Here is a 21,292-nt window from a genome sequence, read left to right as displayed (position 1 = left end):
AGGAGAGACAAGATCTCAAGCTTGGGGATGCCCAAGGCATCCCAAGTAAATATTTAAGCAAACTCAAGCGTCTAAGCTTGGGGATGCCCCGGAAGGTATCCCATCTTTCTTCAACAAGTATCGGTATGTTTTCGGATTCGTTTCGTTCATGTGATATGTGCAAATCTTAGAGCGTCTTTTGCATTTAGTTTTCACTTTTCTTTTATGCACCATGCTGGTATGATATAGTCCATGGTTGATTTATAGAATGCTCTTTGCACTTCACTTATATCTTTTGAGTATGGCTTTATAGAATGCTTCATGTGCTTCACTTATATCATTTGAAGTTTGGATTGTCTGTTTCCCTTCACATAGAAAACCACCATTTGTAGAATGCTCTTTTGATTCACTTATATTTGTTAGAGCGTGGGCATATCTTTTGTAGAAATAATTAAACTCTCTTGCTTCACTTATATCTATTTAGAGAGATGACAGGAATTGGTCATTCACATGGTTAGTCATAAAATCCTACATAAAACTTGTAGATCACTGAATATGATATGTTTGATTCCTTGCAATAGTTTTGCGATATAAAGATGGTGATATTAGAGTCATGCTAGTGGGTAGTTGTGGATTGTAGAAATACTTGTGTTGAAGTTTGTGATTCCCGTAGCATGCACATATGGTGAACCATATGTAACGAAGTTGGAGCATGAGGTATTTATTGATTGTCTTCCTTATGAGTGGCAGTCGGAGACAAGCGATGGTCTTTTCCTACCAATCAATCCCCCTAGGAGCATGCGCGTAGTACTTTGTTTCGATGACTAATAGATTTTTGCAATAAGTATGTGAGTTCTTTATGACTAATGTTGAGTCCATGGATTATACACACTCCCACCCTTCCATCATTGCTAGCCTCATTGGTACCGTGCATTGCCCTTTCTCACCTTGACAGTCGGTGCAAACTTCGCCGGTGCATCCAAACCCCGTGATATGATACTCTCTATCACACATAAGGCTCCTTATATCTTCCTCAAAATGGCCACCATACCTACCTATCATGGCATTTCCATAGCCTTTCCGAGATATATTTCCATGCAACTTCCATCATCATCATATACATGACTTGACCATTTATTGCTATATTGCTTTGCATGATCGTAAGATAGCTAGCATGATGATTTCATGGCTTGTCCCTTTTTTGATGTCATTGCTACGCTAGATCATTACACGTCCCGGTACACCGCCGGAGGCATTCATATAGAGTCATATCTTTGTTCTAGTATCGAGTTGTAATATCGAGTTGTAAGTAAATAAAAGTGTGATGATCATCATTATTAGAACATTGTCCCATGTGATTTTATCAAAATAAAAGTGGCCAAAGAAGCCCCCCAAAAAAGAGAGAGGCTAAAGAAGCCTACAAAAAAAGAGAAAAAATTAAAAAAATGAGAGAAAAGAGAGAAGGGACAATGTTACTATCCTTTTACGATGCTCGTGCTTCAGAGTAGCACCATGTTCTTCATATAAAGAGTCGCTTGAGTTATCACTTTCATATACTAGTGGGAATTTTCATTATAGAACTTGGCTTGTATATTCCAACGATGGGTTTCCTCAAATGCCCTAGGTCTTGATGAGCAAGCAAGTTGGATGCACACCCACTTAGTTTCAGTTTGAGCTTTCATACACTTATAGCTCTTAGTGCATCCGTTGCATGGCAATCCCTACTCCTCACATTGACATCAATTGATGGGCATCTCCATAGCCCGTTGATTAGCCGTGTCGATGTGAGACTTTCTCCTTTTTGTCTTCTCCACACAACATCCACCATCATATTGTATTCCACCTATAGTGCTATGTCCATGGCTCACGCTCATGTATTGTGTGAAAGTTGAAAAGGTTTGAGAACGTCAAAAGTATGAAACAATTGCTTGGCTTGTCATCGGGGTTGTGCATGATTTGAATATTTTGTGTGGTGAAGATGGAGCATAGCCAGACCATATGATTTTGTAGGGATAACTTTCTTTGGCAATGTTATTTTGAAAATACATGATAGCTTTAATTGTATGCTTGAAGTATTATTGTCTTAATGTCAAATGATAGACTATTTCTTTGAATCACTCGTGCCTTAATATTCATGCCATGATTATATTACATGATCAAGATTATGCTAGGTAGCATTCCACATCAAAAATTATCTTTTTTATCATTTACCTACTCGAGGACGAGCAGGAATTAAGCTTGGGGATGCTGATATGTCTCTGTTGTATCTATAGTTTTTGATTGTTCCATGCCAATATTATACAACTTTCATATACTTTTGGCAACTTTTTATACTATTTTTGGGACTAACATATTGATCTAGTGCCGAGTACTAGTATCAGTTCCTGTTTGTTGGATGTTTTTTGTTTGGCAGAAAATCCATATCAAACGGAGTCCAAACGGGATAAAAACTTATGGAGAGTTTTTTGGAATATATGTGATTTTTGGGAAGAAGAATCAACGCGAAACGATGCCCGAGGGAGCCACGAGGCAGGGGGCGCCCCCCAGGGGGGTGGGCGCGCCCCTGACTCTCGTGGCCACCCCGTAAGGTGGTTTGTGCCCTTGTTTCTCCACAAGAAAGCCAATATCCGGATACAAATCGTGTTAAAATTTCAGCCCAATCGGAGTTACGGATTTCCGGGAATTTAAAAAACGGTGAAAGGGCAGAATCTAGAATGCAGAAACAGAGAGAGAGAGAGAGAGAGAGAGAGAGAGAGAAACAGATCCAATCTCGGAGGGGCTCTCGCCCCTCCCATGCCATGGAGGCCATGGACCAGAGGGTAAACCCTTATCCAGTCTAGGGAGAAGGTCAAGGAAGAAGAAGAAGGGGGGCCCTCTCCCCCTCTCTCCCGGTGGCACCGGAACACCGCCGGGGCCATCATCGTCACCTCAATCTACACCAACACCTCCGTCATCTTCACCAACATCTTCATCACCTTCCCCCATCTATCTACAGCGGTTCACTCTCCCGCAACCCATTGTACGCTCTACTTGAACATGCTACTTTATGTTTCATATTATTATCCAATGATGTGTTGCCATCCTATGATGTCTGAGTAGATTTTTGTTGTCCTATCGATAATTTGTGAATTGCTATGATTGGTTTAATTTGCTTGTGGTTATGTTGCTGTCCTTTGGTGCCCATCATATGAGCGCGCGTGGATCACACCATAGGGTTAGTTGTAGGTTGATAGGACTATGTATTGGAGGGCAAGAGTGACAGAAGCTTCAACCTAGCATAGAAATTGATGCATACGGGATTGAAGGGGGACCAATATATCTTAATGCTATGGTTGGGTTTTACCTTAATGAACATAGTAGTTGCGGATGCTTGCTAATAGTTCCAATCATAAGTGCATAGAATTCCAAGTCTGGGATGACATGCTAGCAGTGGCCTCTCCCACATAAAACTTGCTATCGGTCTAGTAAAGTAGTCAATTGCTTAGGTACAATTTAGCAACTCCTACCACCACTTTTCCACACTCGCTATACTAACTTTATTGCTTCTTTACCTAAAACAGCCCCTAGTTTTTATTTACGTTCTCTTTATATTCTTGCAAAGCTACCCCGTTACACCTACAAAGTACTTCTAGTTTCATACTTGTTCTAGGTAAAGCGAACATTAAGCGTGCGTAGAGTTGTATCGGTGGTCGATAGAACTTGAGGGAATATTTGTTCTACCTTTAGCTCCTCGTTGGGTTTGACACTCCTACTTATAGAAAGAGGCTACAATTGATCCCCTATACTTGTGGGTTATCAGTGTCCGGCGCGCAGATTGTCTTCGGCATTGCAAGGAGGGTTCCTCCTCTGATCACTTCAAAGTACCTGACTTAAAGAGCTGTATTCGGCCTTCCATTTAATGTTGCGCCCATCGGCTTTTGTGCATCCACCTTCTGCTTCCACATGTCGAGCGAATACGAGAGCTCGGGGTATTTTTTGCACATAACTCCCCCGGCCACGTAAGAAAGGCCTCTATTTAAAGGGATTGGATCTCAGATCCATTCCACACCCAGCGGAAAATCCTCAGAGTCTTTCCAGCGGAAGCCATTCAACATGGCTAGCATCCCTAGTTCCTCCTCCTGCCCTCATGGCTCTGAAAAAGGCGATTGGGAGAGATGTTCTGTATCCCATGAGCAGTTGGTTAAGCTCCAAACACAGGGGTTCCTTACCCCCGCAGATCTGGTCCCTGTTCGAGTAGGATTGACCTCCTTCACAAGCGAAGTTGTGGCGAAAAATTTCCCTAATCCAACCAGGGGGGAACGGGTGTGCTTCGTATCTTACTTGTTGAGAGGCGTCGGGTTTCCAATCCACCCTTTCCTCCATGGACTCCTGGAGTATTATGGCCTCCAACTGCACAACCTCACGCCAGCCTCTATCCTGCACATCACGGGTTTTGTTGCCATGTGCGAGCTTTTCCTGGGCTGTGAAGCCCACTTTGATTTGTGGAGGAAGCTATTTTTCCTCATCCCTCGCAACCGAGAGGGGTCGATATTTGAGGTGGGCAGCGCCGAAGTATGGCGCATAACCGGGACCGGGTACCTTTCCAGTATGCCGGAGAAGGCGCCAGAAGAATGGCCCTCAGAATGGTTCTATATTGAAGACGTTGCTCTCCCCGACCCAATTCGAATGGGTCTTCCCGAAGTTTCAAATGCTCCGTTGAAGAAACATCATAGCTGGCACCCTCGGAGCCTCGAGGAGGAAGATAGCGGGGAAGTCCGCCAATTGATGGGTAAGATAAAGACACTTGCCCAGTCCAGACTATCAATAATCGAGGTGATGGAGACTTCCATAGTGCGGGGGGTCCGGCCACTCCAACACCGAGGGCTTCCCATGTGACACTATAATGGGGAGGATGACGCCTCACGCTGCGGTCGGAAGGGTCCGGACACCCCCGCCGCTTTGGTCAAAATATTGGCCGAACTGTACAAAGGGGAGAAAGAGGAGTTTACTCGTCTTAAACATCGAGATGGATTTTCCATGTACAATCCTCCGAGCTAGGTGAGCTCTAATCCCACCACTTTACTTAATCCTCTCCCTAAATCATTTTTAATGGACATTAACCCATCTATCTATAACAGGAATGGCGGAAGGTTGCCGAGGGGATCCATATTCCCGCCCCACAGCCAGAGGATCACAACCAGGACCTTAACCCCGGATTCGAAGAGGATCCGGACATATTTGTGGAGCTTGAGGAGGGAGTATTCTACAGGAGAGCTATGATGGCACAGTAATGCCAATCGTGGCCGACTATCCCGGCCTCCTTCCTGCCTCACATGTAAGTAATCAAGAGACACCTTCTTCGAAAGAGCTTCCTCATTACGCCTCACCCACCTCACTATTTCGTGCTCCAAAGGGGAGGCGCTCGATGCCACAACGTGCACTAGAGGCATCTCCTAGGAGAGCGGTGCCCGCACCGAGCAAATCTTCGAAGATAAAGGGAACATCAATACGGCAGAAACTTCATCAAAGAGGTATGACTTCCTTTTTAAATATGCCTCCTGATCATCACATCAAACTGTGACATTATCCAGTGCATTTTATCAGGAAGAGTGTCCACCAGACTATGTCCGGGGATCCTGCCGGTCGTGCCTCCACTACTCAGATTCCAGACCCAGCCCTAAGGACGGGGGCTGACACGGGAGTGGCGCTGGACTATCCTTCCGCAGAGGATTCGGATGATATGTTTGTCACAAACTCTGAAGTGGAGAGCGCCATGAATCATCGGCACTGAAGGGCCGCTCTCTGCGACCCCGGCTTTTCAAAAGAGGCATTCAATGCCTTCAGCTCGGCCGATGCATACATCCGAGCTGCTCGGGATGGACTTGCCAGAGCCACGGACCAACATTTAAAAGATATGCGGGTAAGTGTAAGTTTGATACTCATATACCAGTAGCCCCCGAGACTTGTAGCAGTTGATATAACTGATTTAAGGATCATTGTATAATCAGGTGTTCACAGAGAAGAATGCCCTGCTGTCTCAAGAGCTGGAAAAGTGTCAGACCCAACTAGCTGCAGCTACCACCGAATTGGAGAAATCCAAGGGGGCACCACCTGGTAATGTTTCCCCTCATCAAAAAAGTATAATCATATACCAGTAATATTAATACTGTTGTGTTTCCGCTGACAGGATCAGTAGATCAATTGATTGAAAAACTGAAAATCGCCCAGGATGGTAAACAGGAGGCCAAAACGCAACATGCGGCAGGCGAACGTGTGCTGACACGGGTCGGGGATGGAAAGAACAAGCTGCAGGATTCCAACACCCTGCTGGGCGAAGAACTAAAAGATGTGCGAGCCCAGCTTGCTGATGCCGTCAAGGATAATAGGAGGCTACAAGGCGGCATATTCAGTATGTTTTTGACCATACCTTTATGCACTTCAGTAAAGAAATGGTCTGACAGATTTATGTCTACAGGTATGCTGACTGGCCGTCCCGAAGAGGAAATGTCCGGCTCTCAAGGCGACCTTCTGCAAGAGCTGTCCCAATTGCACGAGCGAGCTCGGCAAGCAATGCGGAGCATTGACAAAGCCTTATGGCTGTATGCCTCTCCTCCAGGAAGTATGGAGGAGCTTGTGAAGCTATTCCAGGGAGCTCGGCGGTGCTTCCGAATATGGAGATATTGGCATGCCAAGAAGGTGCGTGAGAGGCCCGGGCCATGCTAAAACACGATACACCAAGCTCGATCCGAATCATATGGCCCGGGTCAGACCTCGGGGGTCAGATGAAAAGAAATTCCAGTTAGCCTGGTGTATGACCAGGTAAAGATAGCCGCCAAGTATTCCCAACAGGATTGTAGGCCAGATAACCTGTTGGATGGCATAGAGGAAGAAGTTTTTGAGTCCAAATGACTATGTACTTTAATTGAAAAATTTGTCCCTAGCCGGATTGTAAAACGATTGTCATGGCAGACCTTTTCGCTTCGACCTCTGGAACCGAAGGCTCGGCGTGTTTCCGAATACCCGCTCAGTAATATAAAGCGGGGCATGCGTGGAAACCAGGCATAGGGGTCATAGTTGCTTGAACAGACAAGTTGTATCCGGCTAGCTATGTTATATTACATGTTGATTGTAAGAAACATCTTCCAGGGAGAATAGTTCTATTAAGGGTTCCTTTCCCTGGGCGGATATGCGTTAGTATGCATGTCTGGACTGTGCTTGAAAAATCGCAGTATATGTAACATCTGAGGGTTCATGGTGTGATGAAGGTAAAATGTCTTTAGTTCGTGGACCGAATATTCCCTTAAGAACGCTAGCTTTCGGTTTCACCCAGTCTGAGGTACACGTCCGGATGACCCGACAGTAACAATCACAGAGGTGCTCCCTTTATGCCCTAGCCGAACAAACGGGGACATAGGGCATAAGCACAGGAGCCAGGCAACCCAGCTTGGCCAAAACTTAAGTCATAACGATGCATATAATGGCGAAGAAAAGGTACATATGCGGAAGAGGACACATATGTGTTGAGCTTGATGCTCAGAAAATAATAATAAGCTTCTGTAAAAGAAGCCCCCAGGCATTATGAGTGTATACATTTAAGGATATGCACAACATAAGTGTGCGGTTTGGCCGCTCAAGAGCTAAACGAAAAGTTAGACATGAAAAGAAAATAATGTAAACAAAGGGAGAAGAAGACAAACAAAGAGTCCGGCTCTAGGCATAGAATCTTTGGAGTCTGGCGGCATTCCACAGGTTCGGCTCTAAGCGGTTGTCCGATGTATCACGCAGGCGATACGCTCCTCCAGTGAGAACTTCATCTATGATGAAGGGACCCTCCCACTTGGGCTTGAGTTTGTCCTTTTTCTTCTCTGGTAAGCGTAGAACGAGTTCACCAACGTTATAAGTCTTTGCCCGCACTTCTCTGCTTTGATATCTGCAAGCGTGTTGTTGATAGAATGCGGAACGGGCTTTTGCGACGTCGCGCTCCTCCTCCAGGGCATCTAGGCCATCCTGCTGATCAAGCTCGGCCTCTCTCTCTTCATACATGCGCACTCAAGGTGAGTCATGAATAATGTTGTTGGGAAACACAGCCTCTGTGCCGTACACCATGAAGAAGGGTGTATATCCGGTAGTGCGATTGGGCGTAGTCCGCAGCCCCCAGAGTATGGAGTCGAGCTCCTCAACCCAGTGCTTGTATGATTCTTTCAAAGACCGCACTAGTCTAGGCTTAATGCCACTCATAATAAGACCATTAGCTTGTTCGACTTGACCGTTTGTTTGTGGATGATAGACCAAGGCGTAATCGAGTTTAATGCCTAATTTAGCACACTAGGATTTCACTTCATCGGATATGAAATTGGAGCCGTTATCGGTGATGATGTTGTGTGGGACACCATACCGGTGGATGACACCGAATATAAGGTCTATCACCGGTCCAGCTTCGGCCGTTTTCACTGGTTTGGCCTCTATCCACTTGGTGAATTTATCTACCATGACTAGCAGATATTTTTTCTTATGGCTCCCTCCTTTAAGTGGCCCGACCATATCAAGCCCCAAACAGCAAAAGGCCAAGTAATGGGGATTGTTTGTAGCGCAGTAGGCAGCATATGGCTTTGATTGGCGAAGAGCTGGCATCCGACACAACGTTGGACCATGTTCTGTGGATCTGCTCGGGCCGTCGGCTAGAAGAAACATGTATGGAAGGCCTTACTTGCAAGGGCCTGAGCCGTGGCGTGGTGACCGCCGAGGCCAGCATGGATTTCGGCCAAGAGTTGCCGTCCATCTTCTTTGGAGATACATCTTTGAAGGACTCCGGTAGCACTTTACTTGTAGAGCTCTCCGTCATGGACCTTGTAGGCTTTCAAGCACCGAACAATGCAGCAAGCCTTGCTCTGGTCCGCAAGGAGCTCTCACCTATTAAGGTAGGCCAAGAATGGTTCAGTCCATGGGGTAGTTACTGCCATTATTAGATGGGTCGATGGTGTTATTTCGGTGGCTGAGCCCCCGATGATATCGGTATTGTGTTCGGAATCTAGGGGTATAGTCGGATCCGAACTAGTGTTGCCGCTCTCATCCTGCCATACCACGTATGGCTTGAAGAGCCTTTCCAAAAAGATGTTAGGCAGGATGGGGTCGTGCTTGGCACCCATGCGAGCGAGGATTCGGTCGCTTGATTACTTTCTCGAGCCACATGATGGAACTCGAGTCCCTCGAACCGCGCTGATATTTTGAGTATGGCATTACGATAGGCCGCCATCTTCGGATCCTTGGCATCGAAGTCTCCATTTATTTGGGATATTGTGAGGTTTGAATCCCTGCGCATCTCTAGGCGTTGTATGCCCATGGAGGTAGCCATCCGAAGACCGTGTAATAAGGCCTCGTATTCAGCTGCATTGTTGGAGTCTGTGTATAATATTTGGAGTACATATTAGACTGTGTCTCCAGTGGGGGACGTTAAAACGACGCCTGCTCCTAAACCAGCCAGCATTTTAGAGCCATCGAAGTACATGACCTAGTTGGAATATGTGCCGTACTCTTTAGGGAGATCGGCCTCTGTCCATTCGGCGATGAAGTCGGCCAATACTTGAAATTTATTGGCCCGGCGTGGTTTGAACGTTATGTCAAATGGTAGGAGCTCAATAGAACACTTGGCAATCCGACCCGTAGCGTCGCGGTTGTTTATTATGTCATTAAGTGGTACTTTGGAAGCTACTGTAATCGAGCACTCTTGGAAGTAGTGTCATAGCTTCCGGGATGCCATGAATACCGCATATGCTATCCTTTGGTAATGAGGGTACCGGGATTTGCATGGTGTAAGGACAGTGGATACATAGTATACCAGTTTCTGGAGTGGGAACTTGTGTCCGTCCTCCTCTCGCTCAACGATGAGCACAACACTCACCACCTGGTGCGTTGCAGAGATGTATAATAATATCGGTTCGCCGACGTTTGGCGCGGCCAGGATTGGGTTGCTCAATAAAAGAGCCTTTATTTCCTCTAGTCCGGCCGTTGTCGCTTCTGTCCACTCGAAGTGGTCGGTACGTCGGAGAAGGCGATAAAGTGGCAATGCTTTTTCTCCTAGTCTGGAGATAAAGCGGCTTAAAGCTGCCATGCATCCGGCTAGTTTTTGGACCTGTTTAAGGTCAGTTGGTGTAGCCAATTGTGACAAAGCTCGGATTTGGCTGGATTTGCCTCAATTCCTCTATTGGAAACGATGAAGCCCAGCAGCTTTCCGGCGGGAACGCCGAAAACACACTTTTTCGGATTGAGCTTAATGTCATATGTCCGGATGTTGTCGAATGTGAGACGCAAGTCGTCTATTAACGACTCAACGTATTTAGTCTTGATGACGACGTCATCCACATATGCTTCCACTGTCTTGCCGATTTGCTTCTCCAGGCATGTTTGAATCATGCGTTGGTAGGTGGCGCCGGCGTTTTTAAGCCCAAAGGGCATAGTGTTGAAGCAGAAAGGCCCGTACGGGGTGATGAATGCCGTTGCGGCTTGATCGGATTCCTTCATTTTAATTTGATGGTATCCGGAGTATGCGTCAAGGAAACACAGTGAGTCGTGTCCCGCAGTAGCATCAATAATCTAATCGATGTGGGGGAGGGGGAAGGATCCTTAGGGCAAGCTTTATTGAGGTCTTTGAAGTCGACGCACAGGCGCCAGGATTTGTCCTTCTTTGGTACCATCACCAGGTTTGCTAGCCAGTCCAGGTGTTTTATTTCTCTGATGAATCCGGCCTTGATTAACTTGGCTAGCTCCTCCCCCATGGCTTGTCGTTTAGGTTCGGAAAAGCGCCGTAGTGTTTTCTTGACCGGCTTATATCCCTTCAATATATTGAGGTTGTGTTCGGCCAGCCTGCGTGGGATTCCTGGCATATCAGAAGGGTGCCAGGCGAAGATATCCCAGTTCTCGCGCAGGAATGTTCATAGTGCGGCGTCGACCGTTGGGTCCAGCTGTGCCCCGATGGAAGCTGTCTCTTGGGCTCCATCGGGTGGACTTGAAATTTGACTATTTCGTCTGCTGGTTTGAAGGAGGTGGATTTGGGACTACGCTCCGGGGGGAGTTGCTCCGCGGTGTTTTTGGTGAGGATATCCTCGCCGCTCTTGGCCACTTGCCGGAGTATTCAACATGCTCTAAGGCTGTTGGTTGGTATGGTATCCGATGTTGTGTGTATTTTGCACGGCTTATCGAGCCATCCCTCCAGAACGGTTCCGCACCCCATGATGGGCTTAGATTTCTTTACTATTGGGTCGGGCGCCCTGCGAGGGTGCATCTTTTTTGCCCAGGCGAGGGGTTGAGTGGAAACCGGTGGTTCCCAGCGAGTTGCCTGAGCTTTCCAGGCGCTTTCCATTGTGCAGTATTTCTATACTATGGTTGCCAAGTCAGCGAAGTGTAATACGTGACGGTAGTTGATGGCGTTCAGGATTCCTTCGTTCATGTAGTTATTGCAGAATACTGAGATCGCGTCTTCATCGCGGCAATCTTTAATCTTGTCTTTGACAAGGAGGAATCTGGCCCAAAACCCTGACCCAATTTGGGATCTGGAGTTTGAGGAACTTCCGAGCTTAATAGTTCGGGCTCTGGGATATCAACCGATTTTTCACGTTCGCCGTCTGATTCTAGGTTCGGAGGACAGGGTGTGTTGTTCCACGGATGGGTATCTGGCTCTTCGAGGTCAGAAACCCGAACATAGTTTGTCCTCAGTATAGAGGAAGAGTTGTTGATTTGCTCCTCTACTACCGCAATATGATGGGTGATCGGCGGAGATTTGATTTCTCTCTGATCGGGTTTAAGCCCAATCCGATCGTAGTCTGTAGCAACCCCCAAGGTGGCGATGCGATCCAGGAGTTCGTTTAAAGACGAAAACTCTGTCGGATCCATCCATTTGGAGTGTTCGGGGTCAACGCGAAGATGATTTTCGATGACCCGAGAAGTCATCGTCAGCTTAAGGGCCAGACGGGCGGTCATGGTAAAGCTGCCCAACCGGAGGGTTTGGCCTAAGGCCAGGGCTCCTCCGGAGGTGATACTGTCCTTGATAACAAGGCGAGCCATCAATCCTGTCTTCGACATCACATAGGAACTCTCAATGAAAGCACCAATGTCGGTGTCAAAACCGGCGGATCTCGGGTAGGGGGTCCCGAACTATGCGTCTAAGGTTGATGGTAACAGGAGACAGGGGACATGAAGTTTTACCCAGGTTCGGGCCCTCTTGATGGAGGTAATGCCCTACGTCCTTCTTGATTGATATTGATTAGTATGGGGGTTACAAGACTTGATCTACCACGAGATTGTTATGGCTAGAACTCTAGAAGTCTAGCCTGTCAGATTATGATTGCCTCTACACACTAAACCCTCCGATTTATATAGACACCGGAGGGGCCTAGGATTGTACAAAGTCGGTTACATAGAAAGGAAATAATACACCCGGCCGCATAGCTTGCCTTCCACGCAAAGGAGAGTCCCATCCGGACACAGGAGGAAGTCTTCTATCTTGTATCTTCATGGCCTGATAAGTCTCCAACATATCTATAATTTTTGATTGTTCCGTGCTATTATATTATCTGTTTTGGATGTTAATGGGCTTATTTATACAATTTTATATTATTTTTGGGACTAACCTACTAACCCAAGGCCCAGTGCAAATTGTTGTTTTTTTGCCTATTTCAGTGTTTCGCAGAAAAGGAATATCAAACGGAATGAAACCTTCGGGAGAGTTATTTTTGGAACAAACGTGATCCAGGGGACTTGGAGTGGACGTCAAGAAAGAAATGAGGGACCATGAGGCAGGGAGGCGCGCCTGCCCCCCTGGGCGCGCCCCCACCCTCATAGGCCCCTCATAGCTCCACTGACCTACTTCTTCCTCCTATATATATCCATATACCCCGAAAACATCCAGGAGCACCACTAAACCCTATTTCCACCGCTGCAACCTTCTATACCCAAGAGATCCATTCTTGGGGCCTTTTCCGGAGTTTCGCCGGAGGGGAAATCAATCACGGAGGGCTTCTACATCAATACCATAGCCTCTCCGATGATGTGTGAGTAGTTTACCTCAGACCTTTGGGTCCATAGTTATTAGCTAGATGGCTTCTTCTCTCTCTTTGGATCTCAATACAAAGTTCTCCTTGATCTTCTTGGAGATCTATTCGATGTAACTCTTTTTGCGTGTGTTTGTCGAGATCCGATGAATTGTGGGTTTATGATCAAGATTATCTATGAACAATATTTGGTTCTTCTCTGAATACTTATATGTATGATTTAATTATCTTTGCAAGTCTCTTCGAATTATCAGTTTGGTTTGGCCTACTAGATTGCTCTTTCTTGCAATGGGAGAAGTTCTTAGCTTTGGGTTCAATCTTGCGGTGTCCTTTCCCAGTGACAGCAGGGGCAGCAAGGCACGTATTGTATTGTTGCCATCGAGGATAAAAAGATGGGGTTTATATCATATTGCTTGATTTTATCCCTCTACATCATGTCATCTTGCTTAATGCGTTACTCTGTTCTTATGAACTTAATACTCTAGATGCATGCTGGATAGCGGTCGATGTGTGGAGTAATACTAGTAGATGCAGAATCGTTTCGGTCTACTTGTCGTGGATGTGATGCCTATATACATGATCATGCCCAGATATTCTCATAATTATGCACTTTTCTATCAATTGCTCGACAGTAATTTGTTCACCCACCGTAATACTTATGCTATCTTGAGAGAAGCCACTAGTGAAACTTATGGCCCCCGGGTCTATCTTTTATCATATAAGTTTCCAATCTATTTATTTCACAATCTTTACTTTCAATCTATATCATAAAAATACCAAAACTATTTATCTTATTATTATCTCTATCAGATCTCACTCTCGTAAGTGACCGTTGATACGTCTCCAGCGTATCTATAATTTTTGATTGCTCCATGCTATTATATTATCTATTTTGGATGTCAATGGGCTTTATTTTACACTTTTATATCATTTTGGGACTAACCTATTAACCGGAGGCCCACCCCAAATTGCTGTTTTTTTTGCCTATTTTAGGGTTTCGCTAAAAAGTAATATCAAACGGAGTCCAAACGGAATTAAACCTTCAAGAACGTGATTTTCTCAACAAACGTGATCCAGGAGACTTAGAGTGGGCATCAAGAAACAAACAAGGAAGCCACGAGGCAGGGGGAGCGCCTACCCCCTGGGCGCGCCCTCCACCCTCGTGGGCCCCTCGTTGCTCCACCGATGTGCTTCTTCCTCCTATATATATCTACGTACCCCCCAAACATTCAGGAGCACCATGAAAACCTAATTCCACCGTCACAACCTTCTGTACCCGAGAGATCCCATCTCGGGGCCTTTTCCGGAGCGCTGCCGGAGGGGGCATTGATCATGGAGGGCCTCTACATCAACTCCATGGCCTCTCCTGTGAGTAGTTTACTTCAGACCTATGGGTCCATAGTTATTAGCTAGATGACTTCTTCTCTCTCTTTGGATCTCAATACAAAGTTCTCCTCGATCTTCTTGGAGATCTATTCGATGTAATCTTATTTTGCGGTGTGTTTGTCGAGATCCGATGAATTGTGGGTTTATGATAAAGTTTATCTATGAACAATATTTGAATCTCCTCTGAATTCTTTTATGTGTGATTGGTTTATCTTTGCAAGTCTCTTCGAATTATCAGTTTGGTTTGGCCTACTGGATGATCTTTCTTGCAATGGGAGAAGTGCGTAGCTTTGGGTTCAATCTTGCGGTGCTCGATCCCGGTGACAGAAAGGGAAATGACACGTATTGTATTGTTGCCATCGAGGATAAAAATATGGGGTTTATATCATATTGCATGAGTTTATCCCTCTACATCATGTCATATTCCTTAAAGCATTACTCTGTTCTTATGAACTTAATACTCTAGATGCATGTTGGATAGCGGTCGATGTGTGGAGTAATAGTAGTAGATGCAGAATCGTTTCGGTCTACTTGTCGCGGACGTGATGCCTATATACATGATCATACCTAGATATTCTCATAACTATGCGCAATTCTATCAATTGCTCGACAGTAATTCGTTTACCCACCGTAATACTTATGCTCTTGAGAGAAGCCACTAGTGTAACCTATGGCCCCCAGGTCTATCTTTCATCATAGTAATCTTCCAACCAAATTTGTATAAAAAGATCCACAACCAAATTACCCAATATGGATCTAAGGTGGGAGTTACTCTGATTTTTTTTAAGGAAAAACAACCCATAGTTAATGAAAGAATGATCAAGATTCTACTAGAATCGATAAACTTGAGGGAATTATCACCAACTTGGGGTCCGCTTTTTCTTTCGTTAAAAATACTCCAAATCCTCCTACTAAAATTGCCAAGCTTGTTTATGTTCCTAAAAATAAGGGTGAATCCTCTAGTAAGGAAACTACGCCCAATCTTTTTGCTATCATTAAGGAACCATTTGCTCCAAATGATTTTCTTGATTTTGTGCCTAGAAGTTTGATAATTAATAAAAATAAAGAAACTCCTAAGAGTTATAGGTGTCTCATTGAAGAATTAACTACCAAAGATGGCAATACCTAGATCTATCCTTGCTTTTATGCCTAGCTAGGGGCGTTAAACAATAGCGCTTGATGGGAGGCAACCCAATTTTTTTTTTATTCCTTGCTTTTTGCTCTTGTTTAGTAATAAATAATTCAACTAGCCTCTGTTTTGGTTGTGTTTTTTGTGTTTAATTAGTGTTTGTGCCAAGTAGAACCGTTGGGAAGACTTGGGGAAAGTCTTTTTGATCTTGCTGTAAAAAAACAGAAACTTTACCGCTCACGAGAACTGCTGCCATTTTTATTTGAAAAGTGCTATTTAGTTAATTATTTTTGCAGATGATTAATAGATAAATTCCTCACGTCCATCAGTTTATTTTAGAATTTGTGGGGTTCCATATCTTGTGCTAGATACAGATTACTACAGACTGTTCTGTTTTTGACAGATTCTGTTTTTCGTGTGTTGTTTGCTTATTTTGATGAATCTATGGCTAGTAAAAGAGTTTATAAACCATAGAGAAGTTGTAATACAGTAGTTTTAACACCAATATAAATAAATAATGAGTTCATTACAGTACCTTGAAGTGGTGTTTTGTTTTCTTTCGCTAATGGAGCTCACAAGATTTTCTATTTTGAGTTTTGTGTTGTGAAGTTTTCAAGTTTTGGGTAAAGATTTGATGGATTATGGAACAAAGAGTGGCAAGAGCCTAAGCTTGGGGATTCCCATGGCACCTCCAGGCAAGGACACCAAAAATCCTAAGCTTGGGGATGCCCCGGAAGACATCCCCTCTTTCGTCTTCGTCTATCGGTAACTTTACTTGGAGCTATATTTTTATTCACCACATGATATGTGTTTTGCTCGGAGCGTCTTGTATGATTTGAGTCTTTGCTTTTTATTTTACCACAATCGTCCTTGCTGTACACACCTTTTGAGAGAGACTCACATGATTTGAAATTTATTAGAATACTCTATGTGCTTCACTTATATCTTTTGAGCTATATAGTTTTTGCGCTAGTGCTTCACTTATATCTTTTAGAGCACGGTGGTGGATTTCTTTTATAGAAACTATTGTTCTCTCATGCTTCACTTATATTATTTTGAGAGTCCTTTAGAACAACATGGAAATTTGCTTTTAGGAATAATATAAAAACTTTCATAGAAGTGCATTGAATACTATGAGAAGTTTGATACTTGATAATTGTTTTGAGATATGGAAATGGTGATATTAGAGTCCTGCTAGTTGAGTAGTTGTGAATTTGAGAAATACTTGTGTTGAAGTTTGTGATTCCCGTAGCATGCACGTATGGTGAACCGTTATGTGATGAAGTCGGAGCATGATTTATTTATTGATTGTCTTCATTAGGAGTGGCGGTCGGGGACGAGCGATGGTCTTTTCCTACCAATCTATCCCCCTAGGAGCATGCGCATAATACTTTGTTTCGATACCTAATAGATTTTTGCAATAAGTATGTGAGTTCTTTATGACTAATGTTGAGTCCATGGATTATACGCACTCTCACCCTTCCACCATTGCTAGCCTCTCTAGTATCGCGCAACTTTTGCCGGTACCATAAACCCACCATATACCTTCCTCAAAATAGCCACCATACCTACCTATTATGGCATTTCCATAGACATTACGAGATATATTGCCATGCAACTTTCCACCGTTCCGTTATTATGACACACTTCATCATTGTCATATTGCTTGCATGATCATGTAGTTGACATTGTATTTGTGGCAAAGCCACCGTTCATAATTCTTCATACATGTCACTCATGCATCATTGCACATCCCGGTACACCGCCGGAGGCATTCACATAAAGTCATATATTGTTCTAAGTATTCAGTTGTAATTCTTGAGTTGTAAGTAAATAAAGTGTGATGATCATCATTATTAGAGCATTGTCCCAAGTGAGGAAATGATGACGGAGACTATGATTCCCCCACAAGTCGGGATGAGACTCCGGACGAAAAAAAAGAGAAAAGAGGCCAAAAAGAAAAAAAAGAAGGCCCAAATAAAAAAATGAGAGAAAAAGAGAGAAGGGACAATGCTACTATCCTTTTTCCACACTTGTGCTTCAAAGTAGCACCATGCTCTTCATATAGAGAGTCTCCTATGATATCACTTTCATGTACTAGTGGGAATTTTTCATTATAGAACTTGGCTTGTATATTCCAATGATGGGCTTCCTCAAAATGCCCTAGGTCTTCGTGAGCAAGCAAGTTGGATGCACACCCACTTAGTTTCTTTTGTTGAGCTTTCATATACTTATAGCTCTAGTGCATCCGTTGCATGGCAATCCCTACTCACTCACATTGATATCTATTGATGGGCATCTCCATAGCCCGTTAATACGCCTAGTTGATGTGAGACTATCTTCTCCTTTTTGTCTTCTCCACAACCACCATTTTATTCCACCATAGTGCTATATCCATGGCTCACGCTCATATATTGCGTGAAGATTGAAAAAGTTTGAGAACATCAAAAGTATGAAACAATTGCTTGGCTTGTCATCGGGGTTGTGCATGATTTAAATATTTTGTGCGGTGAAGATAGAGCATAGCCAGACTATATGATTTTGTAGGGATAACTTTCTTTGGCCATGTTATTTTGAGAAGACATAATTGCTTAGTTAGTATGCTTGAAGTATTATTATTTTTATGTCAATATTAAACTTATACCTTGAATCCTCCGGATCTGAGCATTCATGCCACAATAAAGAAAAATTATATTGAGAAATATGTTAGAAAGCATTCCACATCAAAAATTCTTCTTTTATCATTTACCTACTCGAGGACGAGCAAGAATTAAGCTTGGGGATGCTTGATACGTCTCCAACGTATCTATAATTTTTGATTGCTCCATGCTATTATATTATCTATTTTGGATGTCAATGGGCTTTATTTTACACTTTTATATCATTTTTGGGACTAACCTACTAACCAGAGGCCCAGCCCAAATTGCTGTTTTTGCCTATTTTAGGGTTTCGCCGAAAAGGAATATCAAACGGAGTCCAAACGGAATGAAACCTTCGTGAACGTGATCCAGGAGACTTGGAGTGGGCGTCAAGAAACAAACAAGGAAGCCATGAGGCAGGGGGCATGCCTACCCCCTGGGCGCACCCTCCACCCTTGTGGGTCCCTCGTTGCTCCACCGACGTACTTCTTCCTCCTATATATATCCACCTACCCCCCCAAACATCCAGGATCACCACGAAAACCTAATTCCACCGCCGCAACCTTCTGTACCCGAGAGATCCCATCTCGGTTTCGGAGCTCCGCCGGAAGGGGCATTGATCACGGAGGGCCTCTACATCAACTCCATGGCCTCTCCAGTGATGTGTGAGTAGTTTACTTCAGACCTACGAGTCCATAGTTATTAGCTAGATGGATTCTTCTCTCTCTTTGTATCTCAATACAAAGTTCTCCTCGATCTTCTTGGAGATATATTCAATGTAATCTTCTTTTGCGGTGTGCTTGTTGAGATCCGATGAATTGTGGGTTTATGATCAAGTTTATCTATGAACAATATTTGAATCTCCTCTGAATTCTTTTATGTATGATTGGTTTATCTTTGCAAGTCTCTTCGAATTATCAGTTTGGTTTGGCCTACTAGATTGATCTTTCTTGCAATGGGAGAAGTGCTTAGCTTTGGGTTCAATCTTGCGGTGCTCGATCCTAGTGACAGAAAGGGAAACGACACATATTGTATTGTTGCCATCGAGGATAAAAAGATGGGGTTTATATCATATTGGATGAGTTTGTCACTCTACATCATGTCATCTTCCTTAAAGCATTACTCTGTTCTTATGAACTTAATACTCTAGATGCATGCTGGATAGCGGTCGATGTGTGGAGTAATAGTAGTAGATGCAGAATCATTTCAGTCTACTTGTCGCAGACGTGATGCCTATATACATGATCATACCTAGATATTCTCATAACTATGCTCAATTCTATCAATTGCTCGACAGTAATTCGTTTACCCACCGTAATACTTATGCTCTTGAGAGAAGCCACTAGTGAAACCTATGGCCCCCGGGTCTATATTTCATCATATTAATCTTCCAACACTTTGTTATTTCCTTTGCCTTTTATTTTACTTTAAATCTTTATTTCTCTTTATCATAAAAATACAAAAAATATTATTTTATCATATCTATAAGATCTCACTCTCGCATGTGACCGTCAAGGGATTGACAACCCCTTTATCGCGTTGGTTTCGAGGTTCTTATTTGTTTGTGTAGGTGTGTGGGACTTGTGCGTGATCTCCTACTGGATTGATACCTTGGTTCTCAAAAACTGAGAGAAATACTTACGCTACTTTGCTGCATCACCCTTTCCTCTTCAAGGGAAAACCAATCCAATGCTCAAGAGGTAGCAACCGTGAAGGGATTGACAACCCCTTTATCGCGTTGGTTGCGAGGTTCTTATTTGTTTGTGTAGGTACGAGGGACTTGCGTGTAGTCTCCTACTGGATCGATACCTTGGTTCTCAAAAACCGAGGGAAATACTTACGCTACTTTACTGCATCACCCTTTCCTCTTCAAGGGAAAACCAACGCAGTGCTCAAGAGGTAGCAAGAAGGATTTCTGGCGCCGTTTCCAGGGAGGCTTACATCAAGTCAAGTCAAGATTCGATCTCCCGCCAACGTGCGATTTCTGGCGCCGTTGCTGGGGAGATCTATGCACAAGTCAAGACATACCAAGTACCCATCACAAACTCTTATCCCTCGCATTACATTATTTGCCATTTGCCTCTCGTTTTCCTCTCCCCCACTTCACCCTTGCCGTTTTATTCGCCCTCCTTTTCCCTTCCCCTTCTCTTTTCTAGTTCGTCTCTTTTCACTTGCTTCTTGTGTACTTGTGTGTTGGATTGTTTGTCACCATGGCTCAAGATAATACTAAATTGTGTGACTTTTCTAATACCAACAATAATGATTTTATTAGCACTCCGATTTCTCCTCTTACCGATGTTGAATCTTATGAAATTAATACTGCTTTGCTGAATCTTGTCATGAAAGATCTGTTTTTCGGCCTTCCTAGTGAAGATTTCTCTACCCATCTAAACAGCTTTGTTGATTTGTGTGATATGCAAAAGAAGAAAGATGTGGATAATGATATTGTTAAATTGAAGCTATTCCCGTTTTCTCTTAGAGATCATGCTAAAACTTGGTTTTCGTCTTTGCCTAAAAATAGTATCGATTAATGGAATAAGTGCAAATATGCTTTTATCTCTAAGTATTTTTCCTCCCGCTAAGATCATCTCTCTTAGAAACGATATTATGAATTTTAAGAAACTTGATCATGAACATGTTGCACAAGCTTGGGAGAGGATGAAATTAATGATACGTAATTGCCCTACACATGGTTTGAATCTTTGGATGATTATACAAAAAAATTATGCCGGATTGAATTTTGCTTCTAGAAATCTTTTAGATTCGTCCACGGGAGGCACTTTTATGGAAATCACTTTAGGAGAAGGTACTAAACTCCTAGACAATATTATGGTTAATTATTCTCAATGGCACACTGAAAGATCTACTAGTAAAAAGGGGCATGCAATAGAAGAAATTAATGTTTTGAGTGGAAAGATGGATGCACTTATGAAATTGTTTGCTAATAAGAGTGTTTCTTCTCATCCTAATAAGATGGATGTAAAGTTTGTTGGTAGGAACAATTTTGGTAATAACGTGTATAGAGGTAATTTTAATCCTAGGCCGTTTCCTAGTAATTCCTCTAATAATTATAGTAATTCCTATAACAATTCTTATGGAAATTATAATAATATGCCCTCTGATTTTGAATCTAATAT

Source organism: Triticum urartu, chromosome 7A (genome assembly GCF_056163025.1).
Source record: "Triticum urartu cultivar PI428250 chromosome 7A, HENAU_Tu73, whole genome shotgun sequence".
NCBI classification, from domain to species: domain Eukaryota; kingdom Viridiplantae; phylum Streptophyta; class Magnoliopsida; order Poales; family Poaceae; genus Triticum; species Triticum urartu.
This window is presented reverse-complemented; position numbering follows the sequence as displayed.